The following is a 27,826-nucleotide window of genomic DNA, read 5'->3' as shown; positions in this document are numbered from 1 at the left end:
ATTCAAACTACTTGGAGTGTGATTTAAGTTGTTTTTCCAGATATATCCTTAATTAAGTCTCCAAATGGAAACAGTGTTTATTCAGTCCTCAATAACAGCCACCAATATTTCTTAAAAGAAATTTCACATTATAATCACCACATCTCCCTCTCTGACATGTTTAAATTACATATTATTGGATATTTTTCCTTGTAGGACAGCAAAATACTGGCATTTTAGTTAAGTAATTAGCTATAACTTAATATAAACTACGTCTTCTTATAACTTCTAAATATAGCAACCAGCCTTCCTGTATATTTCAGGCGTGACGTGTGCATTCAAGTAATTAGAGAGACATTATCAAGTGACTTCCGCTTTCCTTTTGAAACTGAACAATATAGATAATAAAGTTTGTGGTGTTTTTACATAAAAATAAGGCATGAGTTTTATGTTAAGATGCTTATATATTTGTTCATATTTTTAAGCCCAGACTTTATCTTTTCTTTAGCACACAACCAACAAAGCTGGATTAGCTAACAGACTACGCAGAACTGAGGCAGCTAAGGAGTGTCTGGATAAACTGATTTCAGCAGTGTATGGCAGCGTATGATTGATGGAAGCCTAATCATTTCCTTTATGCAGGTCAAATAATCACCACCTTAAAACATCTGCATAACTCAAGCATTTTGCAATTTTTGCAGCTTTCTGATCCTCTACTTTTTTTTTTTTTCTTCTTTAACATAAAATGTTTCCAGGACCCAACAGCTGGTACTTGCTGGCTGAAGGAATGAACAGGAAGACAATGTGTTCATAGGATTATGGAACAGGCTGAGAGGGAGAATTTATGCAGAGTTTTATAAGCTTAGTCAGGCAGAAAATAGATTGGGGTGCACAGAGGAAATAATGTGTCATTCAAAGCTCAGTTTACACATAGCTTCCATAGCATAGGAGCAACTATGGGCTATCCTTGCTCCTATCACTTCAACTGTGACCATAAAGTCAGTGAAACCACAGAAGCAGGCTGCGCTGTGGTCTTTCTCTCCAGTGGCTTTTATTGTTTGCCGATCAAAAGCAATCAAATCACCACCCTCCATCCACCCCCACCCCAACACACTTACAACTTAAAAATTTGCAGTAGTAGTCAATACTCCAACAATAAGATCACTGGGATGTGGTAAGCAAAATGGATTATTTTTAAGGAAGATGAAGAGCATCCCCCAATCAAGATGACTGACCCCTGAGGCCTTTTTTTTTTTTTTTTTTTTTTTTTTTTAAGCTCTGATTTCTAGCAAGCCCTCTGGGTGCTCATAACTTCACCTTCCTTTAATGAGCTCCCATATGTCACTTGTGATTCATCTAAGTGCTCCAAAATCCCCTGGGTAGTAGAGTGTATTTCATGTTCCTAATTTGGACTGTAACAGAACATGTCTAGTTCTTTAGCTGAAAATGACAATCATGTTTCTTTGGCATTGTTTTCTGAATGATTTGACTGACTTTCTATCATCAAGAGTCTTCAACTTGATTCATTTGTCTCTTGTTTCTGTTGATCATCTTGATTCTCTTTTATAAGTAAAATAATTGTCCCACGTACTTCTCAGAAAATGATCTGACTAGTGTTATCTTGGGTAATGTTATTAATAAGCTAATATGACTATATACTCAAAGTAAATATTTCATTGGCATTCTCCAGGTTAGAGGGGACCTGTCATTCCTTCTAAAAGGTGATTAGCTCCCACTAAAACTAAAGGTAAAGAGCAGAAGAGAAGAAGCTAGGAGAAATTTTTTTTTAAATATTTTATTTGTTTATTTGACAGATAGAGATCACAAGTAGACAGAGAGGCAGGCAGACAGAGAGGGGGAAGCAGGCCCCCTGCTGAGTAGAGAGCCCAATGCAGGACTCTATCCCAGGACCCCAAGATCATGACCTGAGCCGAAGGCAGTGGCTTAACCCACTGAGCCACCCAGGCACCCCTAGGAGAAAATGTTTTAACAGGTAATTACTCTGTGTTCTCCTTCTGTGGAAAATGCCTTAAGTACCTAGTATGGTCAGCATGTAATGACTTCATAGTTCCTGATAAATTCCAAGTTAAGACCTACTTCTCTGAAGTGTACCATTTATTTAACACTGCTATGATTAATAAGTTAGATCGTCATTCTTTTTACTCATGGCCCTGCCTTGGAAGAGACAGCAGTGCCTAAACCAGTGAGTGCTCATAAAATGAGAGAACAAACACATCGACAGTCCTTGTACTGCTGGGAGGCAGTGAAAAATCAGATGGTACCCTATTTGCTTTAAAAGCGTCCTCAACAGGACTGAGCCAAGCAGTGTGTTTAAATATTTGTGGCAGATGAACATGGGCCACTTGTAGGGGTCATTGACATCTATCCTTAGCAACCCTGTGTCTGTGTTCACTTTCCAAACAAACAAAGCCTAGAGAGAAGATAAATTAATAAATCTTTTGGTGACAGGTTGTATATTTTCAGATGGTACTTAGCCTTAGCAACGGTTTCCTGTCATTCCTTAGCAACTTCACTCGAAATTTTCTTTTCCACCTAGAAATGAAAAAACAGACTGGAAACTCAAGTTGTCATATTAAAAGCAACTTTTTAATATTCATTGTTTTTGCAGGAATTTAAAGTACACAGTTATACCACAAATATTTCAGACTTCCAAAGGAGAATAGTTCCTCTTATTTGAATTAAATACCAGCTATGTAATAAAAGTATATCACTGAAGTTTTAGTTGTTCTGCTTGCTTATTTTCCTGTTGGCTTCTGAGGCACTGGGAATCAGACCATTTTTCTTTAAACAGAAGGATGGCATGTTCCACCTGAAAATTTTGTTGAAAGTGTACCACTTCCTGTTATTTTTATCTTAGTAGAACTGAAGGAGAAAAACAGAGAAGGTTATGGAGACCTTGAGGTCATCTTGATAATGAAATCCAAGAGAAATGTTGAACTTTAATAATGACATCTACCGACAGGTGGATAGCAAAGACTATCAAATATGCTTTTGGAATTATTTAATATTGATTGATGTAAGTAAAATCAAGTATTAAAAATAAGCTACACTTAATATGGGGCAAGTTGCTAATCAAAACTTTTTAGAGGCGAGAGAAGGTAATTAAGTTTCTCAACAACACCGGGAGCTGCTAGAATTTTCTGATCCTAGGATACTAAAATACATGAGTTTTCTGGAGCTTAGTTACTTGCTACAGAAACTAACTCTACATTGATTAAGCAGATAATTTTTAGAAACTTATAATTTGTTGTAAAGTTACTGGTAACTAATAGAATCACCAAGAGGGCTAGAGAAACAGCTCAGAAATATGCAGGAGCAAATGAATTTGCATAACCTTCAAGATCACCTTCAAATTCCAGTTACAGTTCTGCTTCCTTTTGGACACTGCCATTGCTTCCTCTCTGTATTGATGCTCAGCTTGCTTCCACACTGCTGCTGCCCCGGACTAGATATTGCCAAAGAACTGAATATTGCTGTCATTAATTCCCAACTCAAAGTCTGGTACATTGGCTGTGTCTAGCTCACTTTCCTCTGCCTTAGTTACATAGGGGGCTGGAAATACAGGTATTTGACGTTTTCAACTTCTCTGAAAAATGGGCTGTAGAAAATGGCTATGACATCCACCATAAAGCTGATAAGATTCATGATTCCCTAAAAAAGGGAAGGAGGTCCAGATGCTGAGTAGGCTAAAGGAATCGTTAAGGGCCTAGTGTGTCCTCTAGAGGAAAAGCAAGTCTTCAGTGTGGCTAACTTCTCATCTGGCACCTGCTGTTTTGACCGCCGAGCCCAGCATATATTCCCTCTTTGCTCTGGTTACTTCATCTCCAATTCCTTAAGGAACCCACATCTCTCAAACTCCAAGTGTCTCACTAGCCTGCTGCTCTCTGGTACATGATTCCAGTTACAGTTGTCCTAGTACCAACCTCTCAGCCAGAGTGGACAGTCCATAGATATTAATTTGATCTTACTAGAAACCTTCCACATTCCTCCTCCCCCCAGGATTTCCCTCATTAAAACTAGCAGGGAGAAATTCTCCTTCCTCTTTAGTTATGAGGCAGTAAGGATGAAGCCTTGAGGTACCTGAAGTTCTGATTTCAGCTGCACAGAAACAACGAGCTGAGAGACTAAAACCAGCTGTATAGGAAAGAGCCAGGTAGGAGATGTGGGGAGATCCTAATGGTGTTTGAGACTCTGGGTCTATTCACCCATCGCTTGTACACGCAGTTTGGTTACATGAGCCAGTAAACTCCTCTTTTCATGTTCCACCCAGGAGAAATTGGATTTCTGCCATGCCAATAGGCTTCTGAGAAATATATTGTCTCTTTTCTGCCAAGACTAAGGAGACCTAGAATAACTTCATACATTTTAGAGACTTCTCGTACAAACAATTCTAAAGGAAATATGGACTTTTATTTTCCATTGGGAGCCGGTACAGTTGAGATTAACTCTTACAGTAGGAGTTTAATTTGGAGTCGGGAGTTCCAGTTGTTCCTCCCCACTCTGCTAACAATAAGTCTTCCGGCCTTGGCTTATCATGCTCATCCTAGGATGCATGTACTGTATGTGTAATGGGAGAATTGGGGGGTCTCCAGAGGTGCCTTCCAGTACTAACTTTCTGTGACTATAATTTTCTGATACCTTCTAATTGTCAATGTATTTACTCATCTGAGTTCATGGTTCCTTTGCGTTTAATTCTGTTTCCCTATGTTAAAAAATGAGGGGAAGAACTTGGAAAATGAATTGGTTATGAGTAAGAGGGTTTTTTAATATCTCCATATATATTCATACCTATGATATACTTGTTAAATGTCTCCTAACAGTAAGATGCATTGGCAAATATTTTTATGAAAGACCTACCATATGCCTAGCTGTACATGAAGTGTTATTGAGATGCACTTGTCACCTCAGAGTTCTCAACATAGATAAGAAGGCAGTAAGTACACTGAGGTAGAACTTTTACGAATCCACATCAGGCCAGTGCACAGCCATTGTGAGAGTGTGGGACCTGGTCTACTTCTAAAGTCTGGTTTCCGTTAGCACTAAAAAAAATTAATAATAATAACAGAGTTTTTCAGAGGTTCCGAATTCCTAGAGAATGGGTCTCAGTAAGCAGCATTAAGTGCAAGTTTGCAGTCTATTTCATGTCAAAATTTCTTTGAATTTGGCTTGAAGGGAACATTTAATTCTTTTCAGTGTTTTATTTTAAACAGATATTATGACTGTGATTATGCTTATGTTATAGATAACCTTCCATTCTGTTCAGATTTTAGAAATTCTAAAATATGTTCTTGCTGCAATGAATTCAAAATACAACATTTAAATCACTTCAAGTACAAAACCAGTTTTGAAAAAAAAATTTTTTTTCAGGAACTGTTATTTATGAACATCAGGCTGTGGTGGCACCAATCTCTTTATGCAAGAGCATGGTTGAATATGTAAAGTAGCTGGCTAAGATTCTATACTCCAGTATAAATGTTCAGGATTTGTTTTAAAATTTTACACCTTTAAAATCTCTAGGATTTTCTAACTTAATCCATGCTTGTTAAAGAACAACAATACACCTCAGTGGGAGGAAGAAAAGAAGGCATATGGTGTTGCTTTCTTAAGCCTGGCATCAGGAGACTCTGCCAGGCAGTATAGGTCGTGTGGAAACACCATATAGTATTCAAGTCTGAGCACCTGGATTCAGGTCCTGGCTTTGCCAACAAATTAATGTTGCCTCACCCTTTCTAAGCCTACAAGTCCACATCTGTGAAAATATACACTTGAGTTTTATATCTCTTGGTGGCCTTGTGAAGATTGAATGGCATTACATAGGAAAACAGCTGTGAGTCTAGCACAGAGTAGAAACTTAATAAATGTTTGTCTTCTTTCTTCCAATCTCTGAATTCTAGCTTCCTCATATATAAAAGTAGGAATTGGAAAAATGCTGTCAGGGGAAAAAAAAAAAAAAAGATACACTGTTAAGTCCCAAAGTTGGCTAGAGAAGAAGCGTTGATTTCCATACAAACCCAAGTGACAGCACTTTGAAGGTGGGCACCAGGGCAGTCTAGCGGCTTTGATCAGAGATATGGAAACAGTAGTCTATCCAGAGAGTCAACCCTAACAGATAAAAAGAACTTTCAGCAGGGGGACTTATTCCTTTTCTGCAAGTTCTCACTCTCCCAGTACAAACGATGCACAAGAGTAAACAAACAAACATCCAAATGAAAGGTTGTTTGGTTGACATGAAGTCAAGGCAAGCTGACCTGAATTATCAGGGGTCAGCAGACATTTTCCGGGAAGGGCCAGATAGTAAATATTTTCAGCTTTGTGGATCACGCAGTTTCAGCCATAACTGTGATCACTCAGCTTTGCTATTGTCGCAGGAAAACAGCCACAGATGATACAAAAGCTGATGGCCATGGCTGGGTTCCAAAAAACTTTATTTACAAAACAGGCTGGTAACTTGATTCCCACAGGCCTTAGTTTGCTGACTCCTAGATTACATGGTAAGAGTTATCCAGATGAACACTCCGGGAGCACTGCCCTCCCTGAAGAATTAGGGCTGCAGAATGGATTTGATATCTGGATCAGGAGGTCTTGAAGCCAACTCCTTAAGTGGGGCAGGAGTTCATTTACTACCAATGTTCGTTTCCCAGCATCCTGTGTTTTGGTTGCTAACTAACACTCCTTCCTATAGACACATTTTCTCCAGATAGGTAAAAAGGTTAGGTTCCAAGCTAGATTTTAGCTGGGAGGACTTTCTGCCTTTTTAAGGTATAGCTTTGTGGCCTATACATTTATATAGCTCAGTGTATAGAATTTGCATAGCTATTATTAGATTCTTAATGTTTATTTTATAATAAAGTTTAACTCTTAGAAAGCAATCTTACCTTAGTTTCTTATTTTCTACTTTAATATTTAGGAGAGGGAGAAGCTTCTTACCATTATCTCCCTGTACTATTTGCAAGTAATAGTCATGAAAATATTATAACAAAACTCCTGAAAGTATACAGCACTCAGTAGGGACTCAAAAACATTTCTTGGCAGGGAAAATTTTTTTAAATAAAAATCATAGCTTTCATATACATGGAACAAACACTGAATTATTTTATACATGTTCAGTTCTGTTGGGATCTTATTGTTTCTATTTGGGAGTGTTTAAAAGTAGAGTGGAAAGGAATTTGCTGAAGAAAATAAAAGGAATGCAGCTGGGAGTATGGAAAAATGATAGACCGGGCAGCCTAGTGCAAACTGATCTCTGGGGAGTCCCCAGCTGGCCATCTCCTCTCTTGCCTCATTGCCTGCTTTCACATGTATAGAGACTTGTCACCTTCCTCCTATCTTCCCCGCCATGCATTTTTTTTTTTAATCGTATTCACCCTATATCCTGAGGCTATTTGGAAATATTATGTGCCCTCAAAGATTTTGTATCCAGACATGTCATAGGAAGTGGGGATAGAAGAAGGAAAAAAAAAGAAAAATGCATTTAGCATTTGCTAGGGGTTTCTATCTTGTAATGCATTTTACTAGCTTGAATCCTCTACCAGTTAAGTTATTCACATTTTAAAGATGATAAGACTGAGGCTTAGAAAAATTAATTGATTTTTCCAAGGTTACACAGCTTAACCCAGCTGCACTGCCACAGGTGCCTGCCCTTGAAGTTCTTGGCTTGAGTTGTCAGCCAGTTATCAGTGCTGGCTCTCACTGTGTCCCTAAGGTGCCCTGAAATCAGACCTCTAAGAAATTCGCCTTGGTAAAAGGGAAACTTGTTCCACTTCTCCAAAGTTTTAAATGCTTAATCTTCTAATCATCTTCGGATTTCTCTCTGGTTGGTTTTGTTAGTAAGCTTCAGTCTACCACCTGACAACTCTTTTCAAGAAGGGAGAGACAAAAGGAATCATTCCAAGGATATTTTATCGTAAGCCCTTAATTATGGAATGAAATTGAATTTGCCTGATGAAGAAGTCTCAGACTTCAGTTGGGAGCAGGGAACCCTCTTCTGAGCCCTGAAGTTATAACATGTAAGCACAGTACATCCTTGAGTAAACTAGCCCTCCCATCTAGCATATTTATAAAACTTAGTATCTCTGAAAAGTTCTCCCCGAAGAAGTTAATCATAATGGTTGAGTCATTAAGGTCAACTTTACTACCACAGGCCATATATATATGTAACTATATATATACGTAACTATTTATATACACACATAGTTATATATATATAACTATTATAATACATAATATATATAATTTATATATATATATACATAATATAGTTTTATATATATATAGTTGTTGTTTCATCCTATTGTAGTTCTTCCTTGTACTCTTTTTGGGGAAAGTGGAAGAGTAAACATACAAGCTGGAAGAGTTTTGACAGACCAGGTATCCTTCCTGGGCATCAGCTTACTCATCCATAAAATCAGAGAATTTGACTAAACAGTCTCCAAGATCCTTTCCAACTCCAACAGTTTGGGTTATTTTATCCTGAGATACACATTCTTATGATCTCTAGTTTGGACGTGGTGTAGATTGAATGCCAAGTACAAAGCACAGGATGAATTACTTCCTGATATTAATGTTTATTAAAAGGACTTACCGTTGTGTAGATGAAATTTTATTTTTAACCCAGTACATAGTCTTGCAGATTGCCTTGTGGGAGCAGAAGTCTTTGTGCATTCATATTCAAACCAATTTAACTTTCACTTTTTTTTTTTAAAGATTTTATTTTATTTGTTTATTTGACAGAGAGAAATCACAAGTAAGCAGAGAGGCAGGCAGAGAGAGGAGGAGGAAGCAGGCTCCCTGCTGAGCAGAAAGCCCGATGTGGGGCTCGAACCCAGGACCTGGGATCATGACCTGAGCCGAAGGCAGAGGCTTAACCCACTGAGCCACCCAGGCGCCCCTTAACTTTCACTTTTTTTTTAAAAATATTTTATTTATTTATTTGACAGAGAGATAGAGAGAGCACAAGTAGGCAGAGAGGCAGGCAGAGAGAGAGGGGGAAGCAGGCTCCCCGCTGAGCAGAGAGTCCGATGTGGGGCTCGATCCCAGGACCCTGAGATCACGACCTGAGCCGAAGGCAGAGGCTTAACCCACTGAGCCACGCAGGTGCCCCTTAACTTTCACTTTTAAGGACAGTTGGAAGCATCCCAGTTCTTTGAAGTATGAGAAAATACTTAATGGCTTAACATGTTGGCTTACGCTTTATGCATTATTCTTCTCAAACCTTGGCCAAACTCAACCAAGAGGCATGGGACATTCTAAACAGAATGGGATGTGTATGGGAGGGAAGGGTGGAAAAGGGGTGGGAAATGGGGACTAACAGAGAAGAGTGAGGGAAAATATTAAACAGAATTTTCATTCAGTATGCACTGTGCTGGGACTACGAACAAAACAAACAAACAAACAAACAAACAAAAAATAAGCAAGACATTTTAAGATTTTCACCTGGGGTTTTTGTCAAAGTTCTACCACCCTCCCAGCCCCCCAGAGAGTTCCTTACACCTCACACTCAGTTTCCTTTATTATTAATGTTAGAATGAAAAAAATTTTTTTTAACATTCTATTTATTTATTTGAGGGAGAGAGTACATGAGAAGGGGCAATAGGAGAGGGAGAAGCAGACTCCGTGCTAATCAGGGAGCCCAATATGAGAATATGGGGCTTGATCCCAGGACCCAGAGATCACAACCTGAGCCGAAGGCAGATGTTTAAACAACTGAGCCACCCAGGCTCCCAGAATGGTACATTTAATTAGATCACAATTAGTGGACTTCTGTTGATATATTATTATTAACTAATGTTTACACTTTATTCAGATTTTCTTAGTTGTTACCTATTTTTTCTCTATTTTATAATATCATCCAGGATTCCATATTACATTTAAAAATTATTTCTCTTCAGTTCTTCTTGGCTATAAATTAACCATTTATTTCTTTTTAACAGTTATTTTCCTTTTACCTCAATATCTTCACTTATTTTATTTGGGTAAGCTGTCGTAAATCCTTCCTATACTTATCAGAGCATTAATTAGTTATTCATTGCTTAGAAATGGCTCTGGAAGTCCCCACTTTCCATGTTAACTGCCAAGCATTTTTTTTTTTTTTAAATTTCTGAAAAACTTGCAGGTAATGAAGGCAACCCTACCCAGAGACCAATATGGTTAGTTAATCAAGGTTTTCTTTGGAGAGCAAAAGAGAAATCATCTTTATTTGTGAATAAATGAGTTGAAACTCTTAAATCTTACTTCATTGATGAATAATCTAGTTAAATTTTAAAAGAAGTATACATATATGTTGAATGTTTATAATTATACAAAGAAATAATTAAGAACATTTATATTTATACTGCTTTCTTAGTTTTACCTCAGGAAGGGTAAGAATGGTTCATACCTTCTCAATGTTTCTCATTTAATCTGTTCAACAGTCACTAAACTAGGTATGAAATTGGGCTTGTATCTATTTCAGATAGAAGGGCCAGGAAGTCCAGTGTTGTCTATTCCCAAAGCAATAATAAAAGCCAAGGCAGCTTCTGAATGAAAGATTCTAGAAAATGCAGCTTATTTTCTAATACAGAGCATAGCAGATTCAGGTTAATAAGAATTCCTACAGGCCATCTTTTATGTCCATAGTCATCAGATACAATTTAGATTGGGACACATGATGCTCTGCTTAACAAGCTGGGGAAATATAATTAAAAAAAAAAAAAAAATCTTATTCCAACCCAGAAATCCTCTTCAAAAAGGTGACAGAGGAAGAAAAAAAAAATACTTATTATTGAATAGTCATTAAAATAGAATGTGATATGCATCACAACCTACCCACTGAGATTGCAAAGACAGAAAGAAATCTCAACCTTTGGTATGGCCAGGCAGATACATCCCATTACGTATATGTTTCCAAGATAAATAATAATAATAACTTGTCCTCAAGTAAAGGGACTAGACAGCATCACTGGTCATATATCATTACATTTAAAATTTACCTGGTACTTGAGAATAGTATCTATGTTAGCTAATTGACTTTATCCAAATGAGGTTGTAGGGTGGGAAAAAAAAAAAAAAAAAAACTCACATCTTTACGACAAGGAGTTTGAGAACTTGGAGCAAGGGCCCCGCCAAATTTTAGCGCCTACCTTCCCACAGAATATGGGCAATGGAGACACTACCTCCCTCGATCCTTATATTTCCAAGAGATGGAAAGACATTCCTAGGTCATAATGTTCCAAAAAAGGCCTATTTAGCTCCTAAAAAGATACATTTTAAAGAGAACAAAGGAAGGAACTTATATTTACAGGTTTCTAAAATAAATATTTCGATAAAAAGAGAGGAGAGGGAAATCTCGGTTTCAATGGGGGGCTAAATTGCCTCATATTTTTTATTCCTATTTGTCCTTATGCAAACCAAAGATTTTCCTTCTCCTTCATGAAAAAGAAGTGTTTAATAAGCATCTGGCCATGTGCCAGACTCTATACTAGGTATTATGAATATTAATATTGGTGAGATGAAAAAAATCTAATCTCAGACTCCAGAAACTCACCTTCTAAGGAATGAGACCCATTGGTTCAATGCCACATCAGTCTTCATAGATCCTCAGACTTCCCTCTTGTTAGAGGAAGGATATTCTGGCCAAGACTTCACACTGCTCCAGGCACTGAAAATTCTTGTTTGGTTCAGAAAAACAAGGTACCATGTGAATATTCCTGCATGTTTAGTTACTGTCTGCTAGTAAAAAGTGACATCAATTGCATGGTGTTCATGTCTCCTACACTACACACTGCACACACTATCGTATTCCCTGTTGATTCTCACAACAGTCCTGTGAGGTGCCATTTCTGTGCCCATTTTACAGATGAATCTTGACAGTTGGATAACTTGCCCCTCAACAAGTAAATGGGAGACTGATGTGAATATAGGTTTATCTGACTTCAAAAGTCTGAGGACACTATAGCCACTGTTTATGAGTTTAGGTCAGGAGAAGAAGGTTAGTCTCACCATTAGCTAAGCTTTATATCCTCTAGAACTGTCAAGCATAGCAACCAAGACCACCCAGAGTAAGAATAATCCCTCATATCTGCAATGTACTTAACAGTTTCAAGTCACTTTTGTACATGATTTCATTTGATCCTCACAAGAATCTTAGGAAACCATAAGGCAGGTTTTTTAAACCCAATTGAGGTATTAAAAACCTGAGATTCAGAAAGGTCAAATAACTTGTCCAACATCAACCACCTAGTTAAGGGAGAGCTAGGACTCCTCTCTAAATCTCCTAACTACCAGGTGTTAGTGGCTTGAAATGGGAAAATCTCAAGCTCACAACTTACTCTATACATTGATTTCTAGCAGAGCTACAGTGGTTCCAGGATTCACTGGAGCCTGATATCTATCGTAAGAGCTGAGCTTGAATAAGTGTAAGCTCTGTCAAGTCTGGCCTTTACCAAGTAATAATCACTTAAGCATTCCCTTATGTTTTCTTTCATGTGACTTGTAAATAAAATTATTTTTGACTGGTAATTCCTGTGGCTAAAATGTTTAAGTTTCTTTTTTAAACTTATTTTTACTGTGCTTCCTAGAGAATGTTGTACACTACTGACCCCAAATTGGGCCCTGTTCTGCAGTTTTTATTCAGGTAAAACTAATGGCATTTCCCCAGAGTGAGGAATGTGTAATCAATCCTATTGTTTGATTTCAATGGCTTATTACTGAGTGGGAGAATTGTTATAGCAGAGGCAATTTAGAAAATCAGGTACAGTTGACTCCAGTCAGTTTGCATGCTACAGTCCCAACAGCAAAAAGTCATGGCGTTTTATGCCAGAGATAGAGCAGTCATTAAATGAGACTACCTGGGCGACTAATCCCCAGAGAGAACAGACTTTTGTGTGTGTGTGTGTGTGTGTGTGTGTGTACAAACATACTTGTGTGCATGCCCATATGTGTTTAAACAAGAGTGCATTCAGAATTCTTGCCAATCAAACAAGGAAAAAGTGATCTTCTAAGTGGTTATCTCTAGTATTTTCTGAAAGATAATCACAATCAGAACAGTTTGTCTCACATGGACATCTGGGCTTCCTGTGGCTGTATGTTCTTCCAAAAAAATTGGAAAGATGCTCCTCTTTAAGAGGTATGGGAATGCTCAGGAAAACTCTCTGAGTTGAAGAGCAGAAATCTGGGTTCTCATCCGAACTTAACCATTAACTTCCCTGAAGTCTTGGGTGAGTTTGCTAGTTCTTAGTCTTCTGTCTCCTGTATATATGAAGAGTTTGGATCAGATGTCTTCCATGGCTTTTCCATCAGTAAAATACGGTGTTTCCAACCCTTTCATATCCTTGGGAAAGGAAAGCCTTTATCTGAAAACACTGAGTTGATTACAGCACAATTGTGTGGCCTGTCTATGGACCATACTTACTAAGCCAAGAAAGAAATGAAGATTAAGGAAGAACAGAAGGAGAGAGTACAGCTGCCCATCCTAGCAGACAAGTGCATCTCCATTAGGAACAGATAAGTACATGCACAAGCGCTACAGATGGTGGATGATTAGCACCATCTTCTCAGTGAAAGATAATGCAGCCTACATTTCAATAATGTGAAGTGAATCTGCTGGTCTGAGAAGTCCTTACAGAGAGGTTTCCCTTGTGCACTTGATGGAGAGGGTAAAGGAAGGCAGGCTGGAAGATAAGATATTGACATTTGTTATGAACCAGCTAGGTTTACAGACTTTATCTGAATCCCCTCACAGCAACAATGAGGCGTAATTAATGCACATGTCATTTGCAGGAAACTGAATTTGGAAAGGTTAAGCAACTTAGCAAGTTAAATAGAAACAACAAAACCTGGTGAGAAGCGAACTGGGACGCAACCCTTGGCGGAACACCCGAGCTCTTCCTAATAGCACATTATATATGCAGAAAAGGCCACCTCCTTTCAATTGCATCTATTGTTTTGTTTTTTTTTTTTCCTAATACTCATTTCCCACCCCTATTTATGCACATCTTTTCAGAGCATCAGCCAGAGGTGAAGAGCATGGCTTAGTCCCTGGGGACAGGCACGAGGTCTCCATTTCTCTTTCTTATGATCATCTTTACTTCATAACTGCCCGTTTTGTCCGTTGGAGCTTACTCAACACAAGGCCTCACTGTGTTTGTAGAATACTCTTTTTATTGTTGGGGAAGAACTATCTTTAATAGTTCAGAGGCAGGCTGGTGTCGGCGCTGGTAGCTGCGTCAGCACAGAGACAGCAGCGGCCGCGTCCTGAGAAGCAATTGCATTTTTGAGAAGCAGCAGCTTTTTGCAATCCTCATCTCAAAACGATCACTCTAAGAATGTGGCATTGGGTGGAAATGGATGCAGTCATCATTTTCAGGGGTTTTGTTGGGCTGTGGCAGCTGGGAGCTCTTTTCTCATCTCCTACAACCCACAGACCCTCACACAAAACAGGAGGTAAAAATGCCATTGTTCTTAAAATAAAACTCGGCTGTGCAGCTACATATTGTAGGGAAATTTTTACGGAAAATAAAGTTTTTTATAAAGGAAAAATGATCACAGGATTTCAAGTAAAAACTAACCTGCCATGGAAAATAGGTGTTTTTCCTTAATAAATAAAAGGGAATAAAAATCCTTACATGGGACCAATAGGCACTATTCCCTTCTGTGACATGACCCATTTTCACCCTTCCAGTTCTATCCCCCTGGTCTTGCTCAAATGCCATCTTCTTCAGGAGCCTTCTCACATCCCTTCTGTGAGACATTTTTCCTACTGAACTTCTAATATATCTATTTTTTTTAACCTGAGTACTTCTTTGGTCAGGTATTTCCTTCCTATTTGTACTCTGGTTATTTGTGCACAAATTTTGTCTCCCCTGTTCAGTCTGTAAGCTCTTTTAGGAAGGAATTCATAGTTTCATTGATTTATATACTCATTAAGCAAATGTGGTTTGACAGTCGGGTGCCAAGAACCATCTAGGCTTTAAGAATATAAATATTGGGGTGCCTAGGTGGCTCAGTTGGTTGGGCAACTGCTTTCAGCTCAGGTCACGATCCTGGAGTCCTGAGATCACACTGTCACCCTTGAATTCAATATTCAGTTCTATCAAGATGGTTATCTAATTTTTATTGTCAACTATCATTTCCTCCTTGAATTCAACTTCTATTTTACCAGAGTTTTAAGTACATTTATTCCTTGATCCACAGTCTTTTATCAGACCTCGTGATCCACCTGTTCGTCACATTTTTCCTTTCACCGAGACAGTAATCATCATCAGAACTCCACTGCTCCTATATCTTCCAGGGCTTAAAAACTTTTTTTTTTTTCCACAAAACAGGTCCCCCCCCAGATTCCTCACTTCTACCGATTGTAATATCATTCTCCCTGTCTTCCCAGTTTACAATATCAGGCATATTTCATTTCTGCCTCTTTCTATCTTCATGCCTGGTTGCTGGAATGATTATTCTGAAAGTCTTCTTTCATAATGTCTCTGGCACTAGGAACAATCTAGAAAAACTATTTTTTGAGCAAAAGTAATCAGACACACACACACACACACACACACAAAAACTACTTATTACCACACCATCTCTCCCTCATTGCCTCCTGCTTCATTCAGTCCTGTCTCCTCATACTTGGGCCTTTGGGTGGTTATTATTCCCTGTATCTCTAATCTCTGGCTTCTCCTAAACAGTGAGCACTTTTTTGGCCTGATTACTTTCCTTAAAAATACACACTTAATAAACCCAGCCTCTTTACAATTACTCGGTAACTTGATGCTATCCAATAGAAACACTAATCAAATCACAAATGGGAGCTGTGTGTGTAATTTAAATTTTCTGGTAGCCACATCAAAAAAAGGTAAAAACAAAGAGGTAGAAATAATTTTCATAATAGCATTGTTATATTTAACCCAATATATACCAAATATGATCATTTCAACATGGAATAATTGATAATAATGGGATATTTTACTTTTAGTCATACTGAGTCTGAAATCACACGTCTCAATTCAGATGAACCATGTTTAAGGGACTCAAAATCTGTGTGTAGCTAGTACATGTGTAGCTATGTGTAGCTACCATTTTGGACATGCAACTCTGCAGTATACCTTGTGTCTCTCATTTACATTCTTTGTTTATGCGCTCACTCTTATGTCCCTCCTTTTTTTCAACATAATGAAATCCTGATACTATCTCAAGGCTCTCCCAGCTTAAGTTCTAACTCTCCTGGGTAGATTTCCCTAACCACCACATGACTATGATCTCATCTCATGAGATGTAATAGCTATACCACGCAGCTGGCACGTCCTATGTCTGCCTTTTGTAATTAATGCATGAGAACTGCATCATGGACAGATTGTCAGTATCCTGAGGGCTGATACTTCTCTCTGTCCCTTATATCACTTAGTACATGCCTTTCTAGAGAAGACACAGTAAATATTTGTCAATGGAGTGATGATAATAAAGTGTTACAGCAATTTTAGTATATAAATAAACTTTATTAATCACCAGTCTTGTATTATTTACCAAATGGCTGTGATACCACACTATACTATCAGTGATTTCATTATAAGGTGAACTTTATAGGTTTCAGTGAAGATTTATTTTCCAAACTGTAACATTTATTCTTGTTTTAGGATAAATGAAATATGAGAAATAGGATAACCTACAGTAAATGGAAAGTCAAATAAAACTAGTATAATTTAGCTGTGTGATTTATTTGTATATGGAGTGATGAGAATATTGATAGTTGAAAAATACTGAGCATAATAGCATCATGGAAGATATAATTTAGTGAGCTCCAACAAATATTGTCTGATTATCTTATCAGTATGGAGGAATTCTTGGAAACAAATTTAGAAGATTCAATAAAATAGTATGTTGGAAAAAGTGATTTGATAAGGGATCTCCAACATCAATTTTTGTAGGGAGATTTTGTACAATTACTCCATGGACAGGTTTAAAGCCTGTAGCAAATGTTTTATCAGGGAATAGTAGATCCAATGGCGGACTACATGTTTACATATACAATGACTGCTTGATGAGATTTCACACAAAGAATTACTGAATAAAGTAATGAATCCTGGTGTAGAGGGTTAAAGAAGCTGAATCTGGGTAATGTTTTCTTTATTATGGGGGATTTGTTTATATTACTCTCATTTCATATAAGATAAAAACTGCAAGTAGGCCAAATGGTTTTAGTTTGAAGGGCATGGCTCATTAACATATTACAAAATCTTAAGGGTAAGTTAGACAAAGCAAATCTTGGAGAATGTGTAAAAGAAGTGAAATCTGTACTTAGAAGGCACTCAAATGCTACCATTGCCAAATACTCTATTGTCCCTTCAGGGCTGCTAACTCCCAAGTATTACTCACACCACCTCCATTTTATGTGACAAGATTTTTCAGATGTACTCTGATTTTACTGAGAACTTTTGAAACTTAAAAATTTCAAGATACAAATACATGGTATAAAGACTGTCATTAGGGAAACTAATCTGGCTGAAAGCCCCACATCAATTCTTAATATTATACTATAATCTTCCTGCAAAATAAAACTGTTGCTAAAGTCCAAAACTCATAATATTTACAAGAATAGTTTAGAAAAAAATTGCTTCCTAAACTCAATCAATATTTTTGCAACTCCTAGATGACTACAAAAAAAATTATAGTATTTGTACCATGCATATGCATCTGTAAGGATTTGTTGTTCATAAAATGGCTGGTGTCAAATAGATAAAACCTATAAAAGGCATGGAGTTGTATATATATTTATTCTTCTTATAACTAAGGTTGTTTATTTATTTTACATTTTGTTTTATTTAAATTCAATTAATAAACATATAATGTATTATTAGTGATCTGGGGGTCATTGTTTATTTAAGTGCAGGCAAAAAAATGCTATACAGATGGCAAGGGAAAACAAATTATATCCTGGTTGACAGTTACATTTGATCAATCCATCTGGAATAGTGGAGGGTGTGAGTAGTACATGGGTTGTACATGGGTTGGACAAGATATATACCAAAAGCTATGCAGGAAAGCTGAGGTGCAACCTGAAAAAGTGATGGGAAGAACACAGTAAGTGACAAATCCAATGTTAGAGAGGAGATTATCCACCCAAGGGGACAAATCATAAATGAGAAAGAGAAATGGATGCTCAAGCAGATGAGGATCAAACCAGCAAAAGGTGTAGTTTAGGAGATAAGTACTGGAGAGGGACAGTCCTTCCAAGAATGTCAATTGATTGCTTGTTTTTTTGGCAGATAGGGCTAACATATATGAGTAGTAAGAGAGATCCATTTAAAGAAAAGGGATGTGGGAATGGGATAAGTAGAAAATGGTAAAGCTATAAAGATGTCTGTTAATTATAGCTAGTATTAAAATAAAGCAGTTGAGAATTTCAGAAATCTAATTCCTAAATAAATCTATCGAGTCTTGTAAATGCTTCTTCAGCACTAAAATCAATGCAGAAAATTGGCACAAGCCTACAAAAAGAAATACAAACAAAAATCAAGAACAATAATCAACTTTCAGCTTAGGAGGTGAAAAACTATCATCATTACAGGCAGCAACAAAACAGAGAGAAAATAAAACTGAAGAGAGTCTGAACAGGAAACCAGACTCAGTAGCTGGCTTGCAGTATAATATTTAGGCCAAAAACAAAAAACAAAAGATAGAGTTTCCTAAACTATTGAATTAATAATGAACTTGACCTTTGTTGCTTCCTCTTCTTCCTCCTTCTCCTTCTCCTCCTCCTTCTCCTTCATTGTCATCATCATCAGCATCATAATACCTCTCTCATACCTTACCATAGCCAACTCCTTGTCATGACTTTACAAAGCCTTATATAATCTATGATCTGGCCTAAGCTTCCTCTCCCACCGGTGTAACACCAGGTTTTTCCTGGCTCACTATGCTGTAACCACACTGGGCACGTTTGCGGTCTTCAAACACTAAAGTTTGTTCCTGTGTCAGAGTCTTTGCACATACATGTCCTTTCGAGATGTCCTCACTTCTTTCTCTTTGCATGGCTATCCCTTCTGTTATTCATGTCTCAGCTCATATTATCACCTTTCAACAGATTTTTCTGACTACCCTATTCAGCATTACCCAGACATATAATCTGTATCAGAGCAGAAACCTTGACTTTTTCTTTTCCAAACTGTAATTCCTAGTGTCTAGAACTCATGGTAGATGTTCACAAATACGTGCTAAAAAAATCAATGAATGAGTTCAGTATTAAGTGATGAAATCCATTGTATTTTTGAAACTCAGAACAGCCATGAAAGATGTGTCATTTCCTTTTTTATATTTATTTTACTGAAAAGGAAACTGACTACTCTAACTTAGTTGAGTTGCCAAGATCATGTGGCAAGTAAATATGTCTACAAACCTTTTTTTTTTTTTTTGCCTGCTACAATATCCTCCTTATCTATCCCAAGATTATTGTGAGGATCACATAAGATAGCAAGAAGATTTTAAAACACTATAGTAATGTGAAGTATTTTATTTCAGCTCTCATAGATATGACATACTTATTTGCTAATCACTAATGAACATCAGCTGATTTATAATCTTACAGCTGCATAAATTCCTAATTTTCTTGTTTTTATCATGAAAAAAAAACTGTCCCAGAATCTAGGGAAGATTACATTAAGATTAACTACTGACCTCAAAGGAGTCACCTTTTTTGTAATGATGTCAATACCTACCTCAAAGAAGTCACATTCATGTAATGACATCAAAACTAGGACAAAGCACCAGGCGCCCTAGGTGAGCAAAGAAAACCTTACACAAAGATGATATTGGAGGCTGGCTTTTGTCTTAACCTTTGCCACACCAGTAAGTCCTACCACTTGGGTAATATGTCAGGAAAAATTTAGTTTCAGTTCAGTTTCAAGAGAGGAGAAAGTAAAACATAACCAACATAATAGCAAATAAAAATACATTGATGTAAACAATCTGAAATTTTTTGCAAGAGACTAAACGGCAATAAAATAAATTCAACTTTGATTCAAATTTGAATGACTATGGGGTAATAAAAATGGAGCATAAAACTGAACTTACTTAAATTCATTCATCTACTTATAATCGCTTTTGTACCTCAGTAAATGAAGAAAGCTGTTTACCTTTCTCTTGGGTTATAGGATGAATCTTGGCATATGTTAATCCTAGAAACGTTAAAGTCATCATTGGTCTTCTTAGTCAGATTTTTATGTTTTTAGTTAATACTTTAATATATAAAGAAGTTAACTTAAGTAATTATACTAAAAACATGTGCTCTAATAGATAACAATGAATTATAATCAGCACTTCAGAAACTAATAAATACAAATAAAAGACGTGAAAATTTTGTCAATTCATTTGGTAACCAAAGAAATATATTAAAACAATAAATGATGCAATTTTATATATCAAATTGGCAAAAACATAAAATTCAAATATGACAGTATCTACAACTACCTTCATTATGAAGATGGAGGTACTCTCATATGGAGTGCAATTTGGCAATAGGTATTATAAAATTTGTAACTTGGTATGCAGGCTTGACTGAACCCAGCATTCATCCTAAGAAATAATCATGATTCATGCAAATATATAGCCTTGAGGATATTTATCACAGGGCTGCTTATATAAGAAAAAAGAACTGACCAGAGCCTTTTTGATGGGTCTATCAAATTATGTTTCATCTATAAAATTAAAATTTAAGATAGCTATACAGTACCTTAAAATGTTACAGAAAACAACTCCTATTACTTAAAAATATTCATAGGAAAGTAAGCAAAAAACAGGAGCAACAAGATGTCATTATTGAACTTATAAACTATATAATTGTACATAAAAACAGGCTAGTATTTATATACCAAAAAGTCAACAGCAATTATCTCTTGGTGAAAGAATTATGAATGATTTTTGTTTTCTGTTTTTTCATCAATGTTTTTTGTATATTCTCAAGAGTGAATACTGAATTATTTTTATAAATAGGAAAATATTATTTTTGTAAAAATAAATTAAAAACCAAGTAGTTATTAAATTATGAGTAATAATTTAATCATGAACAAAGATGAGACGATGAAAATTTGGGCAATATCACACAGCATTGAGAAAAGAATAAAAAATAATTTAGAAGAGGGCCTGGGTGGCTCAGTCAGTATTAGCTCAGGTCATGATCCCAGAGTCCTGGGATTGAGCCCCATGTCGGGCTCCCTGTTCAGTGGGGAGACTGCTTCTCTGTTTCCCTATGCCTGCCTCTCTGCCTACTTGTGCTCTCTAATTCTCTGTCAAATAAATAAATAATTTTTTTAATTAGAATATTAGAAATATAACTAAGTATAAAGAGAGAGAGGGGAGAGATGGAAGAACTATATTTCAGAAGTATGTTTCAGTCCAAGCAATGCACTGTGAGCAGATAGTAGACTTTGCATCTTCACTGTGTAGGCCAAAAATTCAGTCAGCAGTGTACAAGATTTTGTTTTAAAATGTGTGTTTCTTTCATTTACTTTCTTTCATTAATATCTGAAGAGTTGGCATTATTTCTTTCTAGGCCTTATTAATTACTTGGAAAATTCTAAATGAAATTAAATATAGTACACAAATTAAATCCACTAAGTATTTCTTATGTGTAATATCAGGTGCCACTATTAGCCGTAATATCTCATTATTATTATTGTAGTGGTGTTATTTCTGCAGTCCATAGTACCTTGCTCTGTAGAAGGCATTTTTCTGTACTTTGTAGCACTTATTCTCAGCAAAACCCTTGAAAGTATTGTATTATTTTCACTTTACAGATGAAGAAACAAAAATCTAGCAAGTTGGGTCACCTGGGTGGCTCAGTGGGTTAAAGCCTCTGCCTTCGGGTCTGGTCATGATTCCAGGGTCCTGGGATCGAGCCCCACTTCGGGGTCTCTGCTAATTGGGGAGCCTGCTTCCTCCTCTCTCTTTGCCTGCCTCTCTGCCTACTTGTGATCTCTTTCCCTCTGTCAAATAAATAAATAAATAAATAAATAAATAAATAAATAAAATCTTTTTTAAAAATCTAGCAAGTTTACATGTCTCCCCAACATCCCATCAATGCTCAAAACAAATGGAAACTAACAAAGTCAAGTCCACAATGAATCATTCTTAAACTGAGCATGACTTTGAAGAAGACCACTCCATACCAATCCATGGAACTCCTATGTTTTATTTTCCTCTTATAATAATAAACTATAATTCCAAAATTATTCACTCTATTTCTATGATGATCTACATGCGTATGTAAAAGCTGCTGATTATAGAAATCACAGTACAGAATTTCCAACAACTTTCTGCAAATTGTATCACAGTTTTTTCTGCATTCCAAGCACATGTTGCAAAGAGTAAATGTTCAAGTTCTGCAAATTATTTTGATTTCTTTTCAAGAAATTTAGCAAAGCACTATTCTTCACTTCCAATTTGATTAAGAAAGTATATAGGTGACAAAAGATATATCAAGATTATTTAAAAGATTTACTTTAGGTGAGATAACTATAAACATCTATAACATCCACGAGCCTTTGAGGTTAATTTCTGAGGGTTACAGAAGGTGTGGAGATGGGATAACTGTGTGATGGGTGTTAAGGAGGGCATGTGTTGTGATGAGCACTGGGTGTTATACACAACTAATAAATCATTGAACACTACCTCAAAACCTAGTGATGTACTATATGTCGACTAACTGAACATAATAAAAATAAATAATTAAATAAAAATAAAGACACACAAAAAGATTAAACTGGAAGCAGATGAGATTAATTTACTGAAATATTTTATTTTTATTTTCTATCTATGTTGTGTTTTTTTTTTAAGATTTTATTTATTTATTTGATAGAGAGAGAGCATAAGCAAGGGTAGCTACAGGCAGAGGGAGAGGGAGAAGCAGACTTGCCACTGAATAGGGAGCCTGGTGCGGGGCTCAGTCCCAGGACTCCAGGACCATGACCTGAGCCAAAGGCAGCTGCTTAATAGACTGAGCCACCCAGGAGCCCCTACCTTGTGGATTTTTAAATATAATGTCAGAAATTATCCTCAAAGGAGCATGAAAAACATAAAAATTAGCCTCTGACTTATTGAGGTCCTTGTTCTGGTTATTTGGGGGAAGAAGGGGGAAATAAGAATCAAGTAGATAAGCCACCTACCATGCTGACTCTGAGTTCCTTTATCTATTCCTATTCAGCATCATTTGCCTCCATTCCATGGCAGTCATCTACTCATCTACAGGCCTGCAATGCTCAAAATTACCTGTGTGGCTCAGACTTTTCCTTTGAATTCTAGAAAGCTTTATCCAACTTAAATTTTTCATTTAGTTGTCTCATAGACATTTCACAAGTAATATGTCTACTTGTAAATGGACCTCTTCTATTCTCCTCAAATTGAATATATTTCCAATCTTCAATACCTCAGGAAAAGCAGCACCATATATTTAGTTACTAAAACCACAGACTTGGCCATCATTGTTCATTCCTTACTCTGCCCTACCTTCTCCTCAGTAAGACTTTTCTTTGTACCTACTAACTCTATTGTCAACCATTACATCATCTTTAACCTCTATTGCCAGTGTGGTAGTCCAAAATTCCCTAAAGAACTCCATTTCCATTTCCAACCATCCTCTCCCCAACCTGGTCATCACACAGCAGTCATAATATTTTAAAGCAAAAATTGCAACAATAACAATCTCCATTAATTTTTCCAATGGGTTAACCATAATTTCATGTCCTAAATTAAGTATATATTTTACATGCTTCCATTTCTTTCTTTAGAGCTTTATTAAGGTATAGTCAACACATAATATACTATACATGTTAAGACATACAATTTGATGAGTTTTGACATATGTATATGCCTATAAAGCCATCACAACAATCAAGATAACAAATATTTCCATCAACTCAAAAAGTTTATTTATGGCCCTTATTTATGCCTCCTCCTCTCTTCATTGCCCACATCTAGAGATAATTGCTGATCTTATATTACTCAAGATCAATTTTCATTTTCTAGAAATTTACAGAAATGGATTAATATTTCTACTTGCCTCAGCTACTCATATGGATTCCTAATTGTTTTCTCCAATTTCACTCTTACAAAATGAAAATTAAAACAAAAACAAAAACAAAATAGATTTACAGGCTTGATGAAAATCATTGGAAAAATGCCAGCATCGTTGTCCAGTTTTGAGAACAGCTTATGAAACTTCTGAAACCCTATTAAACTTTTATGGACTTGTATGTTTTTCAACCCCAACATAAAATGTACATATACTACTAATAAATATCCACATTTTAATTAAAATTTTAATTAGCCTTTTTCTCAGCCCAGTTGTAAGATATGGATGTTTCTCTTTCTTTTTTCACCTTATGATCATACTTTGGAAGATTCTGTATTCTGTTAAAGCAACTGAATGGACTTTTTGTAGGTTTGCCAATAACTAAATTGTAACAAAAGTTTACAGTGCAACGAGTATTACATTTTTACATTACAGTGCAAGTATTTACATTTTGTAAGAATTTTTCGCAAACTTTTTCAACAGAAATTTGTTTTTTTTTAATTTAATAATATTTGATGCTTATATTATTCATATAAAATTGTGATTGCAAAATCTATTGAATTAATATTCTAAAGTTATCATTCATCTTTCCAGAATAATCATAGCATGTTTTGTTTCTTTCTTTAAAAGAAATATTTTCAACTGCTCTTTACAACAATGAATATGAAAGTAAATGCCAAAATATAACTAATCTTTTTTTTGGAATTTTGTATTTTTTACTACATATGTAATATAAACATGCATCACCTAGGTAGCAGTACTTTAATAGCATCATTTTCACAATATTTTAATTGTTGTCACATATTTTCTTTGTTTAGGGAGACATCCAGTAAATAGCCGTGGGATCTAAACAAGTAAGATTTAAAGCATGCTGCTTTCTTTTGTGTTTGGTTTTGTTTGTTCGTTTGTTTGTTTGTTTTTGCTTGACTTTCAAATTTTTTGTTTGTTTTATTACTTCACAGCATTTCCTTATTACTGTTGGGTTGTAGTTTTTTTAGAAACATGTGAACAATTTTAGTATAGAGTATAAGGAATAAAAGTAAATTCTTAACACTTTGAGATTATTTGGAAACTTAAAAAAACCACCTGAATTTTCTGTATATGGTAGGCAGACATAAAGACATTACAGATGGGTGAAATTTCAAGCCCAAATACGGGCATGTTTTTATAAGAGGGAATATGAATCCATACAGTTAATTTTTTCAAGGTAATTTTTTTTTACAAAATATATATTCCTATACTTATCTTATACTTACCTCCTGCTTGTCAATAGAATAAGTCAATGAGTGGTTGATTTGATTTCCCAAACCACCTCACACAGCCCCATGACTTAGTACCAGAGAGTTAGGGTAATTTGAGATCTACCCTCAACATTGGAAAAAGATGTGTTGGAAGGTTGAGGGGAAGAGGTTTCAGTTAATCATGTTAATAATGGAGGATGAAGGAAAAGAGGTGGAATGACGGTCAAAAGAAAAACAGATGAGTTAAGGGGAGAATTGCAGATACTAAGAACGAAGAAAGTAGATCACCATTAGAATAAAGAGTGAAAAAAAAAAAGGATTACATACATGTCATGCTTCATTTGTCTCTATTTGGAAAAATGGAATTTGAGATAGAACAAATTAAGAATAGAGAGCAGATATTAGAACAAGTTAAGAGTAGATATTGGAGAGACAAGGTATGCCATCTATGCCAAATGTTGTGCTTGAGAAAAAGGGAAACAGAAAAGAGTAAATGGTAAAATGTAGGGGAAGAAAGTTTTATTTTAAATGTTTCCTACTTGACCATTCAGTTTCTTGAAGTTAGAACTTAAATGGCTTTAAAATATAAGCATTGAATATTTTTAACTATCTTATTGAAGAAAAAATTCTAGATATTGTATAATTATGGGATGTTTCTAAGAATCCTGCTTTATGCTCAATTTAAGCCATGCTTAAATGAAGAAATTGTTTCTTGATTTGTTTCAAGTTTTCTTATGAGTATTCTAAACTTGTTCTACTCTTGAAATCGCTTGACTTCTGAAAAAGGGAAAATCATACATTTGGTTAGGTGAAGTAAGTTATTAAAATGCATTTCTAATTTACAGAAAATACATGTTAAACATTTCAAATTTACCGTCAGAACAGTTCAAATTATTCCTGCATTCAGAGACACAAAGCCCTAGATTTACCCTATAGTTATTCTGTAATTGCTATTTGCAGGCAACAGAAAGGTTAATAGTGGTACTGATCTCAATCATAATGTACAGATTTACCAAAGAGCCTTGTAGAATTGACAACTTTTTTGTCCCAATGCATAAATCATAAAGATTCAGCAGGATAATGTCCTTTGTATTGGCATAATGATATAAAAAAGTAAAAATTCCTTTTTAGCAGTACTTGGGAAATCTGTCTTTAGTTTATGGTTGTTGCTGTTGTTCATTGTTTTTTCAGTGGCTATAATATGTTAGTCACTGATCATCACATTATAAGGTTTCTTCCTAACAGCTGAAGCATCTTGGGGAAAAGATTTTGGTTATTTTTGATCCATTATGCATAAAGTTATCACTCGCAGTCCACCATCCATTATTTGTCATAACTATAGAGCAGAGCTCAATGATGGTAGAATAGAAAATTCCCATTGATTCTGATTCCAAAATGCTAGACAAAATCCCAACATCACCATGAAGATCCACTTAATCACTCTGGGCCTTAATGTTTTCATTTTCAAACAAGGGTAATACAACCTATTCCATGGTTACTATCACATTTGAACAGGTCATCAATCTAAAAGTATTTGGAATGTGGTCAACATTAGTCGGTGAGGCATGGGTTCAAGCAACCTAGAAGTTCCTGTCCAAAAGTCCATGAGCCACACAAACAACTCTGCAAGGTCATTGCAGGTGTTTGTACTCGTGATTCAACTTAATCATTACAAAAGTTATTTGGGGGGGTAAATCAACCTATCATTTAAAAAGCTGTAGTAAGGGGCACCTGGCTGGCTCAGTGGGTTATGCCTCTGCCTTCGGCTCAGGTCATGATCTCAGGGTCCTGGGATTGAGCCCCGCATCGGGCTCTCTGCTCAGCAGGGAGCCTGCTTCCCCCTCTCTCTCTGCCTGCCTCTCTGCCTACTTGTGATCTCTGTCAAATAAATAAAATCTTTAAAAAAAAAAAAAAAGCTGTAGTCATGGCTCTCTATCTTGAATAGAGGAAGTTTTTCCGTCTCATAAAAATCTCCACCTGCTGTATGTTGCCTTACATTCCTCTCTTGGAATAAAAGTAGGACCTCTCTTCTATTTCCATAGCACTAGACGAGGTGGTTTTACATAATTTCCTTAGATAATTCTTAAATCAATCATGTAAAGAATATCTGATTACCCTTTTTGCAGATGATTCTCAGAAAAACTGAATAATGTGACTGGGTTCAGCTAGATAGAAAAAGGACAGAGTTGCAATTGAGATCCATAACAGCTCCATTATACAGCTCATGTACATTGTGAAATACCCCCTCTCTTTCTTAGTGAAGTACAGTATTTTCAATACAAATATTGGTGGAAGTAGTATCAGAGTGATTTTATCCACATTGGTGTAGAGAAAATGCTTACTGGAAAAGTGGAGGGAGAGCAAAAATGATTGCTATGTCCCAAGGTTGGGGAGGACTGCTGGAAAGGTAAATAGTTATTCTCACTAATTCAGTGTTGTGTTTTGAATAAGTTCTGCAGGCTGGCATTAGTGATAATTAAAAAAAAAAAAAAGAAAATCTTCAACTCTTTCCTACTTGGCCAATTGACAGCAAATTCCACAAGTCCTCCTTCATGTG

The 27,826-nt window shown here is 36.2% G+C and overlaps 1 protein-coding gene across 1 annotated transcript in view; it reads left to right on the top strand.

The window, feature by feature from the left end:
- PTPRD (protein tyrosine phosphatase receptor type D) overlaps nucleotides 1–27,826 on the top strand; it is a 1,060,901-nt gene that overhangs the window by 359,171 nt on the left and 673,904 nt on the right. Inside the window, exon 4 of the mRNA XM_047699812.1 lies at nucleotides 24,847–24,882. The gene's annotated coding sequence lies outside the window, so the exon portion shown is untranslated. The remainder of the gene's footprint in view (nucleotides 1–24,846; nucleotides 24,883–27,826) is intronic.

This window comes from Lutra lutra, chromosome 13, assembly GCF_902655055.1.
Source record: "Lutra lutra chromosome 13, mLutLut1.2, whole genome shotgun sequence".
Lineage (NCBI taxonomy): Eukaryota > Metazoa > Chordata > Mammalia > Carnivora > Mustelidae > Lutra > Lutra lutra.
This window is presented reverse-complemented; position numbering and strand designations above follow the sequence as displayed.